We start from the raw sequence: 11,969 nt of genomic DNA on the forward strand, positions 1-11,969 counted from the left end.
TATGTGTGCGCTAGTAAACAAAGTACTAGCTGACTGCATAGCTGTAAAATCACTATTTATGCTGCTACGGTAAAATCATTTCATGCCTTGTATCTTGATAAGCATGCTGAAACTGGACTGCTCTTACTAAGGCAAAACATTTGCGGTCTCATATAGAAAAAGTTATTCCTGAAGGGATAGTCAATGCTATGGTATCTGAGCACACACTTTTGCTCAGATTACATAGAAGAGCTTAATTTTAAAGGCAAGAGCTGCAACAGTCTGGCTCTTTTAGCAGAGTCCTTTTATGTGGAGTGACTACATTTCTAGGCAGCACCATTTTAGAGGAATTAAATCCACCCTCTAATAACTTCCTGGGAATTTTTTTCAGATGCTTGACCACAATCCTAGCTAGCGGCTTCAAAACTCTATGGGTATTTTAGGCCAGATCATATATACATCCTGCCTGGAGTACCAGTTCACCCAGTCTGCTGAGCACCCAAGAAGGCCCATGAAGCATACACCCTTAATAGAAGAGCCATTTGATGGTGCAGTTGTGTGTTTTTTTTTGGGGGGGGGGTATTTTTTTCATGTGTGTGTGTATGTATGCACCTGAAAGTCATGGTGACCTCTGGTGACTGACCCCTACTGGGGGCTTGGAGGATATTCTGAGCAGTGGCTGAATAAAGCCTGCCCCCACCTCCCAACTGCTGGTATTTCAAGGAGGTCTCCCATCCAAGTGCTTGCCAGAGTCAACCCTGCTGTAGCTTCCAAGATCTGCAGTTGTTGAGCTGGTGAAGACTCTGGACAACATGGCCAGGTGGCACAACTACACACTAGTCTTAGTGGACTATAACCCCCCCCCCAAAAAAAGCCAATGCTCTTTTAAAAGTATGATGGCCAACGTGGTGGCCCAGGAGCTGCTATTTTTTGATAATAGGCCTCTCAAAGGAGATAACGACAGATTAAGGGATGAACTTTATGAGCAAAACCCTGAGGAAATTGTGGAACCTGCTGAAAGTGAAGCCACTGAAAACAAATTTCATAAATACACAGGCATGCCAGGTATCTGGAATCCCACAAAATATTTTAAAAAGATATCAGAATAGACAGTGCATATGGTATACATGAGAAAATCAGCAATAACAATATCAGGAATACACTTTCTGGCCTCTTAAAAAAACCCACAACAGCAGCTAAAAAGATTACATTAGTCATTCAGTAATGCTTCTGGCGATGATCAGGTCACAGAAGAGGATTTATACATTTTAAGGATGTGATTTCCATTCCAATTGCACAAAATAATCCAAAACAGTCAACAGCTAACAAGGCTCCCTTCGCCATGCCAAGCTAATCCAAACCAAGTGGCCACTTTTCAGATATGAGGAAGCAATTGTGCCAGATCAGGAAGGAAAGAACACTTACCCCAAACTCCCAAAAGGATGTTACACACAATGCAGGGGGAATCTCTCCTTATATATAACTAGGAGTAAGGCCTGTTGTGGGAAAAAATACAGAAGAAAGTGTCCCGGCTGTGGCTGGTGGGGCGGCAGAGGGAAAAGGAAAATAGAGGGAGGCAAGCCATATTTATTTCCTCCTGCTTAGCTATAAGGCAGGGCTGTCTCAAGTAATTTTGCTGCCCCAAGTGAGTAGTACAGGAGGACAGCCTCATGGTAGCAGGTATGGTTCCCTTCGCCCCTAACTTATGTTGATTTGGGGTTATGCAGTGGCAGCTAAGATAGAAAAGCACCTCCTCTTATGCCATGTTTTCTGGGTTCGAAGGGTCTGGAAAGCGGTTCCATAGCTAGTTACAGGGTTGCAAACTCTGGGTTGGGAAATACCTGTAGATTTGAGAGGTAGAGCCTGGAGAGGGCAGGGTTTGGAATGCAGAGGGACCTCAGCAGGGTATAATGCCATAGAGTCCACTGCCCAAAGCAGCCATTCTCTCCAGGAGAACTGATCTTGGAGGTCTCCAGGTGCTGCCTGGAGGCTGGCAATAGTAAGGGGAGGGCCAGACCTGTAGATCTGAGGGGTAGAGCCTGGGGAGGGCAGGGTTTGGAGTACAGAGGGAGATCAGCAGGGTATAATTCCATGGAGTCCACCGCCCAAAGCAGCCATTCTCTCCAGGAGAACTGATCTTGGAGATCTCCAGGTGCTGCCTGGAGGCTGGCAATACTACGGGGAGGGCCAGACCTGTAGATTTGAGGGGTAGAGCCTGGGGAGGGCAGGGTTTGGGGTGAGGAGGGACCTCAGTAGGGTATAATGCCATAGAGTCCATTGCCCAAAGCAGCCATTCTCTCCAGGAGAACCGATCTTGGAGATCTCCAGGTGCTGCCTGGAGGCTGGCAATACAAAGGGGAGGGCCAGACCTGTAGATTTGAGGGGCAGAGCCTGGGGAGGGCAAGGTTTGGGGTGAGGAGGGACTTCAGCAGGGTATAATGCCATAGAATCCATCGCCCAAAGCAGCCATTGTAATAGCTGGGAAATTTTCTGTAGGGGAAATGATGTGCTGTGGCTGGGGAACACGGTGATTTCTGGGAGATCTCCAGGCCCCACAGAGAGATTGGCAACTCCAGTAACTGTTTAAGAGACGATTGGGATATGTATTTTAGCAACCCCAGTGACCGTTTAAGGGGAAATTAGGATATGTATTTTACCTCTGGACACATTCAATGATGCCCAACAGCAAACTGTTTAGAATGTTAGAGGCAAAGGTCAATCAGGCCGCATATGCAAATGACCTCTGTGTTGGGGGAAAAGGAACAGCAAACTGTTTAGAATATTGGAGGAGCCAGTGGATAGGGACAGCTTCTGAGTGACAGATCAGGGAGCCAACTGATTTGGTAGCGTATGGAATGTTCAGGAGTGCCACCACCAAACAGGATTATTATGTAGAGAGATTCTCTCCTTATATATAATTCTGTTTTGGGGTGACTCTTTCCTGAACATTCCACACACTCCCAAACAGTGCTCCGTGTAAGCTGTGGAGTCTTGTGAGCAAAAATTTTACTCTGTGGTTGTGAGCAGGTGATTTGGCTACTGCATAAATTAGTTTGCTCTGGAGACATCCTTCCTGAACTAAGACAAAAATGTGTGAGCCAGAGGCTAAAATACTGTGAGCTCGCTCACACTAACTCAGCTTAGAGGGAACACTGCTCCCAAATCCATTGGCTCCCTGATGTGTCACTCACCAGGGGTCTCTATCCATTGGTGGCTGCGTTGCCTGAGTACTGCCCACAGAAGCAGCACACGCCAAAAATCAACTCACAACAGAACCACCTCAGAGGAGAGTACGGCTCGTTCGGCCAGGCCCCTGGCTTCTAGCCTCCTTCTCCCCCATCCCAGCAGCTCTTTGTGGCTCCGTGCTGCTCGGCCCACGTTGACTGGCTGATTCTCTTGACCCCAGAGCCTCTGGCGCTCCCGGGGGCAGCCCCATCTCTGGCCGCCACCGCATGATGCCACTGCGGGCCCGGCTCACCTTCCTCACGCGGCACTTCCCCCCACTCCCCTACCAGCAGCCTCTCTGCTGCTTCGCCTGGCCCCACGCTCCTCTGTGCCTCCAGGTGGGTGATGGACCGCGGGGCACATCTGGCAATGGTGGGGGGTGTGGGTGTGACCTTTTGTCCCGCCGCTGACTCTCTGCTATGAGCGACTGCCCCCCCCAAGTCGTTCCCAGTGGGCGGAGCGAATAGGGGCCACCGCCAGAGAGGACAAGCCGCCCAAGGAGGAGGACAAGGACGACATGCACGAGCAGCGTGGGCCCGAGCACTGGGAGGGGGGGAAGGCGGATTGCAGCCGGGGTCCTCTGTGCAGGCAGACAGATGGATAGAGAGACGATGTATAAGAAAACGCTGAGGGGCTGTGTACAGCTGCATTCACGTGTATGGAAATGCGTGGAATGGAGCAAGGCCTGTAAGGTGCCTCTCACATCTTTCTAGAGCTCATTGTATTGCTTCTATAATGAGCTTTGCTACTAGTAAGAATTATAAATTCAATCCATCATTGTAAAATAAATTTTATGTCCAAGATGTGACAAATAAGGTATTTTGAATGTGACTGCTTCACAGCAAAAGACACTCAAAGCCACTTTAAACAGTATATCACTCAACTGATTGAAGAGGCTATTGCCTACCATGAAGTATTAAAGAGTCAGCAGCATAAAACCATCTGCAAACCCAAGCAGGGGGAGTCCGAGTTGCTCTCCACAAAAAGAGAACAGGAAATTTAATCAGCAAGGCAATTCACACCAGATGTTATGTTGTAGTTTGTAAGCCATAGATACACACCTCCTTAACCATCACACTGACCTCCACTGTCACGTAGATCAGACTTTGTACATTGTAGCAAGTGAATGGATCAAGAGCACCTAATAATCCTCTGGACTAACTGGCAAAGGATCATGGAGAAATTGGTCAGCATAGCACACACTCAGTCTCCCTGACCCTTAGAAACAGTTGCAGCACGAACAAATGGCAAGTCTCATTTAACAAACCCTTTAAAATACATCTAGGTCCTGGCACAAAGCCAGCAGGCAATCCCAGGGAGGAGACATCTAGCCCTGAGAGATTTCCAAGTGCTGTACTGCTTTTGAGCATGCTCAGGAAAGAGGCTGTTATTAGTTTTCACATAAGAGCATGCCGGGAAGGTGGCTGGAGAGAGAGAGTGATGACAAAGCACAAAGTACCCACTCTCAGGGAAAGAAGGGGAGAATTCTGGCCACGTTATTTAAACACTGGATATCAATTTTAGGCCATGCCAACACCTGGGTTCAGAAGAGCCTCTTAAGCCAAATGCACCTTGTAACACTTGTAAAAATGGCAATGGTCTCAAAGTCACTCAATAGCTAGCCCCAACCTCATTGCTTTTATAAGGGAACCGAATCCTTAGGAAAAGGAGTATTGGAACCCAGCCACAAAATCTTATTGCTTAAGAGGCTGAATAAAGGAAACTGATGACACTCAACAAATGAAAACTATTTAGAAGAAAATCAAAGCACAGCTTAGTGGAGGCCTTGACCAAAAATGTAAGAGCCATACTCATATTTCAGCATTCAGGGTTTTATATTTTTATAACCATATTTTCTGATTACTGCTACTGCAAACTCTAATCCTTAACTAGTCTTCACAGTTTCTTTCAATGCTATTAAAGCTGTGGTGAAAGGTGTTGTAGAAAATATAGGAATTATTTTTCAGAACTCCATTTAATTGAATATTGGAGCTAATATAAGAAGCAGCTTAAATCATCCAGCAGCACTGAATGGTGTAAAATTAACTTTACATATAAACAAGAAGTGACAAAAACTTAATGCACAATTGTTTTTATGTCATAAACCAAAATATTCAGATGCAAAGTAATAAATAAGCTTTGTACCTCCACTGAGAACAATAAAATCACTTCTGAAAGTAGAGCACCACAATGAAATTCTAGGCAACCCAACACCTGGGATTTGTTGAGCCCAGGCTTAGTTGTTGCTCCCAGTTTTTACTCTTTTAGACTCAGTGGTGCAAAGCAACACCATTCAGTTTAAGCAGGCAAAAACAGCAGTAGCAAATTCTCTGTCCTCAATGCTGCCCAGCAAGCAAGAATTTACAATTCATAAGAAAGTCCAAATGAAGTCAGTGGGACTGCCAATCTCAAGATCTCCTGGCTATTCTACATACAACGCCATAAAATAATTATTATTCTTAAAGCAAAATGATATTATTTCCAATTTCCGTGGTTACAGATAAGAAAGAAGATTCACCAAGTTTAAAACATTAACAGGAATATAACCAAAAATGCAGCAACATATCTTATTGTACTACCACAGGCTTTGGTTAACAGTTGTTGCTGAACACAGAAAACAGCCTAAAAGCTTATTTCCTACTACTTCTTTCCCACGGGTATCTCAGTTGTTCTGTACTGAATATGTATGAAGTCAACACAATAACATGTTATGACCCAAGACTGCACCTGAGACCTTCCACGGCAGCAGTCAGACAACTGTAGCAAATTTAAGTGTGGAAGGGGAGGAGGTAGAATCTTTCACTTTTGTTGGCTGTGTCTTGTAGTAAAAGAATTTTAGGACTGAATTGCAAATATCACTGATGAGGTTTAGGAATTCTTTCCCTTCAGATTAGGGGTGTGCCCCAAAAAATTTTTTTTGGCCGATTCGGATTCGGGGGAATCAGGCAGAATCAATTTAGGCCAGCAGTAAGACTCCAGCATGTTAGTATCACCAATTCGGCAGTCTATCAGCCAGCTGAATGTCAATTTCAGCCCCATTATATCCTATGGGCCATGGAAGTCAATGGCGAAAACATAGGGTATATTCTGGGGGCTGGAGGGAAGGGGGTTTGAGAGAGAGGCTCCAAACTTGCAGGGTAGATGCTGGAGCCTCTCCCCAAGATACCCACTAAGTTTCAAAAACATTGGACCAGGGGGTCCAATTCTACGGGCCCCCAAACAGCTTGCCCCACCACCAATTCAATTTTTTGAAACTTAGTGGGTATCTTGGGGAGAGGCTCCAGCATCTACCCTGCAAGTTTGGAGCCTCTCTCTCAAACCCCCTTCCCTCCAGCCCCCAGAATATACCCTATGTTTTCACCATTGACTTCAATGGCCCATAGGATATAATGGGGCCGAATGGCTGCCAAATTTCGGCGGCAATTCGGCAGCAAGCCGATTCAAATCAGAGAATCTGAATCGGCCCACAGCAGCTCGAAAGGGGCCCAAATGGGCCATTTTCGGGGGTGCATTCGGTTCAGACGAACCGAATGCACATCCCTACTTCAGATTCTATTACTATTCCCTATTTTTAAAAAGCAGTGTACTAAAAGACAAATGAACATTATTTCCAATTATATACCTGCAGCAAAAACAATAGCATTGAGTCGGGTCACAGATACCTCATAATGGCAAGTATACTAATTCAAAGAAGAAAAGATCATTATTTGATTTATAGGAAGAATTAAAGAAATGTTTGATCTCTTGTTTGTTTAATCTCTGTTTGCCATTAAACCAGCTATGTAACCTACAACCAGTAATTCTGTTTCAGTCTATTAGTGTAGAGTGACACCCTTCTAAAATCACTGACTTCAGTATCCCCACGACCCGCCCCCTCCCCCCCCCCAAAAAAACCCTCTATCAAGTAGCGATTCTTTTAACGGAAGTAAATCTGCACCCGGCGAGGGTTCTAGAAGCTCCTAACGTGAACGGGGCACCGAGGGCAAGGGTAGGGCCAAGCGTCGCAGCCGAGTTCAAAGGGAGGGGGGGTGCCCTGAGAGGCCTTGGCGCTCCCTCCCGGACCAAGCCGCTCGAGAGTTTTGGGGCTCCACCCAACCCGACACACCGTAAACCAGTTTACCTCAGGAATGACGCCCCCCCCCCGCGCAGCCGTCGCTCCCCCACCTCTCTAGGCCTCACCGCGCCGCCACCCCTCCTCCGATCGTAAGGTATGAGGTTAAAAAAAAAGAATTCCCAACCTCGAGGATCGAAGGCGATAACCACACAACTCACTCGCCACCGCAACCCGCTCTCGTCCACCTCTCACCGCCTCACAGCAGCAAAAGGCCCAGATACTCGGCGCGCGAGAAGCTATAGCGGGGAGGCTTATGGGAGATGTAGTTCTTCGGGACCGCAAGTGCCCCTTGGCAGCTATGGATGGTGGCTGAATAAAAACGACACCTCCCAGCATGCTTAGGGGAAAACGCGCGCCTGGCGTCGACCACCTGCTCCTGCATAATCTCGTACCCCCATCTCCTTATTCAGACTCCTTCCCCTTCTTATCCGCGACAAGTATCCTAAAGTCTGATGGGAAATGTAGTCGTTTCTTGCCGAGCCGACCGTTGGCTATCACGGAGGCTCTTGCAGAAAGAGGACTACAGCTCCCAGGAAAGGCTTGCACGAGATTCAAAGACGGGAAGAGACGGCGAGCGAGCGACGTGCTTCTCAGGATTTGGGGTATGAAAGAGCCGCCGGGAAGCTGAGGCGAGAGTGTATCTCAGGTTACTTGTACGGGTTAAATGGCAGCGAATTAATTATATCATATAAGTAACTACATAGAATTGACCACATCCTGTCCAAGGGCAAAGTGCCACAGCCCCTGTTGCTGGGGTCAGCCACGGCAAGCCTGTTTCCGTGCAGAGCATCTTGGGAGATGTAGTGTCATATCTGGATTTGCCCTTGGTGGTCCCTGTGACCAGCAGATGAAAAAAGACTACATATCCCATCGACCTCGCCGAAACTTGAACTCGTTCACCATGAGGTTATTACACTCCGCCTTGGCCTAGGCACGAGACGTTTCTCTTTCAGGGCCTCTCATTTACAAAGAGCTTTCTAACCGCAGACAGTGGTATCCCGGCAACAGTGTGCCACTTAATAGATGCGGGGGGCGGGGTGGTTGTTGACCTGCTAAATTGACTCTTCTAAACATGCTAGCAAGTACCCTTCTGAGTTCAGGCTGCTTCTTCCTTGATTAGTCATGTTGATCCGATACGATTAAGAGGAGGGACCTTGGCTCAGAATATCGGCTTGGCATGTGGAAGGTCCCAGGTCCAATATCCCTGGCATCTCCAGTTGAAACGACCATGTGGTAGGTGATGTGAAAGACTGAGATCTTGGAGAACCACTCCACTCTGAGTAGATAATACTGACCTTGATGGAGTAATGGTCTGTTTCAGTGTAAAGCAGCTTCATGTGTTCATTACACTTGGTTTATTTGTAGGAGAGGATGGAAATACTGGCCTTTCTTATAATGTGCAGCAACTAAATCCATTGTAGTCCTTTACACAAGGAATCAGCCTAGAAGATTTATAACAGGATTCATACCAAGCTTCCCCCCCCCCTTGCTCCAACTTCTCTTTCTTCCCCTCCCCCGGTTTTTGTTACACAAGTTTCTGAAATGATTTCTTAACAATAAGTATCTGAAGAAGTGAACTCTGACTCATGGGAGCTCATACTGTTATAATGTTGTTAGTAAGTGCTACTAGACTTCTTTTTTATTTTGGTGCAATAGACTAGTACAGCTAACCCTCTGAATAATTCCTGCCTAACAGTGACATTGCCCGAGGGAGCAGATCCAGCAATAAGCCCAGATGCTCCAGGACCTACACAGAACCCAGTAACCAGCCATCCCATCATGGGCTCATCCCCCAATGGCATGCATGCCACCACCCATCATCCTTCTGCCCCCTACAAACAAGTCAGTCTCTATGCAAAAAGAGAAATGGTGTAGTGGTTAAGTGTGCAGACTCTAATCTGGGAGAACCGGGTTTGATTCCTCACTCCTCCACTTGCACCTGCTGATGTGACCTTGGGTCAGTCACAAGCTCTGGCACAGCTGTCCTTGAAAAAGAGCCGTTTGTGTTAGAGTTCTCTCAGCCCCACCCACCTCACAGGGTGTCTGTTGTGGGGAGGGGGAGGGAAAGGAGTTTGTAAGCCGCTCTGAGACTCCAAGTGAAGGGCGGGGTATAAATCCAATCTCTTCTTCTTCTTCAAATCTGACATCGGACATCACTGCATTCAGAAACCTGTGGCAGAATATTTCAACCTACCAGGACTCTGTTGGCAACCTGAAAGTCACCATTCTTCAACTTTCTATTGTATCGACTTCCCTCATTTTCTTCTGTGCTAGATTTTCGCCCATCTGACAGCCACTGAGAGTGGCTCTCACCCACTCTGAGTGTATTGATTACTGTTTTGTCTGGATCTTGATTGAAGCTGGCCTCTTGATAGCTACCCTCTACACAGGGATTTCCCCCCACCCCAAATGGGCAGCGGGAAGCCTCTACAGTAAACAGGATTATCCAGATATTGTGGTGCCCAGTTTGAGCATAGCTTAATTTTCTCTCGCTTAAAGGGGAAACTACGGAGTGGCTATGTGCCATCTGGACTCTATATTTCTAGCTACTGTGGAGAGAGGGCAAAACTAAATCCTACCCTTTAAAGGGGGGTTTCTTGTCTCAGCTGCTGTAGCATTACAGTATGGCTCCATAGGGAAATTTATTATTTATTTATAATCCACCTTTCCCCCAGTCGGGATCCAAAGTGGCTCACATCATTCTCCTCTGCTCCATTTTATCCTCACAACAACCCTGAGAGGTAGTTTAAGCTGAGAATGTGTGACTGGCCCAAGGTCACCCAGCAAAGCTTCGCTCACAGAAGTAGGGATTTGAACCTGAGTCTCCGAGAATCTGCCCTGCCCTCCAATCCCACACTGCTCTCTCACCTCCCCACTATTGGCAGCAGGCGCACCAGCCAAAAGGTGAGCAGGCACCAGTACAGGGGACATGTGCACCCCTGCTCCAGCTCTCCCTGCCTGCCATTCAGCTGTGGTTGGAGGAGGAGGAGCAGCCATCAGGGCTGAGAATGTGGGGGCAGGAACTGCAGTGCCAGGCGGGTAACAAAGGCAGCCTCCTCTGGTGGGCTCACCACTCTCCTGCCCTGGCAGCCCGCCACTCAGCTGCGGGGAAGGGCGGGAGTAGGGCTGCTCACTTGGGAGGGATGTGCAGGGGTGTGTGTGGAGGTGCCCCCGACTTATTTAAAGCCCCCCCCAAAAAAATAATAATAAAAAATCCTGGCTACGGACCAGTCCTAGATCCTAGTCTGACACTCTAACCATTCTGCCACGAGGGGCCACACAGTGCAGACATGACCAGGGGGTGGTGGCAGCAGTGAGTGGAACAGGAACGGATTATGTGGATACTGTTCCAGTTCACTTGCTGCAGGGACATGTTTTTGTACTCCCATGTTGATGCAGCCCTGAGTAATATCTCCCCACCTTGTCTTTCTGTTGCAAATATAATGCATCAACCTAATGAATGTACACCTCATGTATCTAATGAAGTGAGCTCTGCTTGGGAAACCTCCTGGAATAAAGTTTGTTAGTCTTTAAAGTGCTGTTATTCTTCAGCAGAACAACTTACAGGAGAAAGGGAGATGTTAGCAGGAAATTGCTTAGTATCAGAAGGTTTAATGATATTAATGGGGGCTTAAACATAAGCCACATATTCCTTAGCCACAACCAGTGTTAACTTGCTTAACATAACTCATCACAGTGGTTGTCTTGTAAATGGTTGCTGTGGTTAGCTTGCATAATTCTTTGCATAGAAATTTCACAGACTGGACCACTTACATTTCATGACCACACAGGTCACATCTCACTCTGTATTTGTATATATGTATTGTGTGTGTGTGGATATGTATGTGTGTGCACACACACATAAACACTTATATATCTGCTGCCTGAGAATTCACCTGATACATCTGACAAAGGGCCCTTTCCTATTAAATCTTTTACTGCAACTAATTGGTTAGTCATTAAGGTATCCCAAGAATCCTTTTTTTGTGTTTGCTGCGGTGGCTCAAGTGGTTAAGTTGCTGAACTGCAGGCTGTGGAAGGTCAGTAGTTCAGCAGTTTGAGACCCAGGTGCCGCATGATGGAGTGAGCTCCCATCTCTAGTTCCAGCTCCTGCCAACCTAGCAGTTCGAAAGCAAGAAATTGCAAGTAGATAAATAGGTACCACTTCGGTGGGAAGGTAACAGCGTTCTGTGCGCCTTGGTGTTTAGTCATGCCGGCCACATGACCACAGAAACGTCTTCGGACAGCGCTGGCTCTTCGGCTTTGAAACGGAGATGAGCACCGCAACCCTAGAGTCGGATTTGACTGGCTTTCGAGCAAGGGAACCTTTACCTTTACCTTTTTACAACACAGTTACCCACTGGTAGATTTAAATCACACAATGGTGTGCTTCTAGGCAGATCGTAGGACTGCTGGTCATGGAATAAGAACAAGAACCCTGGGATTTTTTAACCAGGTTTGCAGAAAAATATAAAAAGTCTTTAATGGGGTTAATCCCCTCCCAACAGTAACAGCAGTGTTAGTGGATGCTCAGATGTGGGGGAGGGGGGAGAACAGAGCTTCAGGTGGCATTTTCAGTGGCCAGGCTGACTCCAAATGGCACCTGAAAACCAGTGTTGCAAATATCAGGATATAAGTTGGGACAGCAGGA

At 47.0% G+C, this 11,969-nt stretch overlaps 1 protein-coding gene across 2 annotated transcripts in view; it reads right to left on the bottom strand.

The window, feature by feature from the left end:
* Window positions 1-7,514, bottom strand: part of THRAP3 (thyroid hormone receptor associated protein 3) — a 36,295-nt gene extending 28,781 nt beyond the window's left edge. For both annotated transcript variants that reach the window (XM_015417780.1, XM_015417777.1), the window contains exon 1: window positions 7,443-7,514. The gene's annotated coding sequence lies outside the window, so the exon portion shown is untranslated. The remainder of the gene's footprint in view (window positions 1-7,442) is intronic.
* Window positions 7,515-11,969: the final 4,455 nt, after the last annotated feature.

The sequence above is a fragment of the Gekko japonicus genome, unplaced genomic scaffold (genome assembly GCF_001447785.1).
Source record: "Gekko japonicus isolate JY-2015 unplaced genomic scaffold, Gekko_japonicus_V1.1 scaffold203, whole genome shotgun sequence".
Lineage (NCBI taxonomy): Eukaryota > Metazoa > Chordata > Lepidosauria > Squamata > Gekkonidae > Gekko > Gekko japonicus.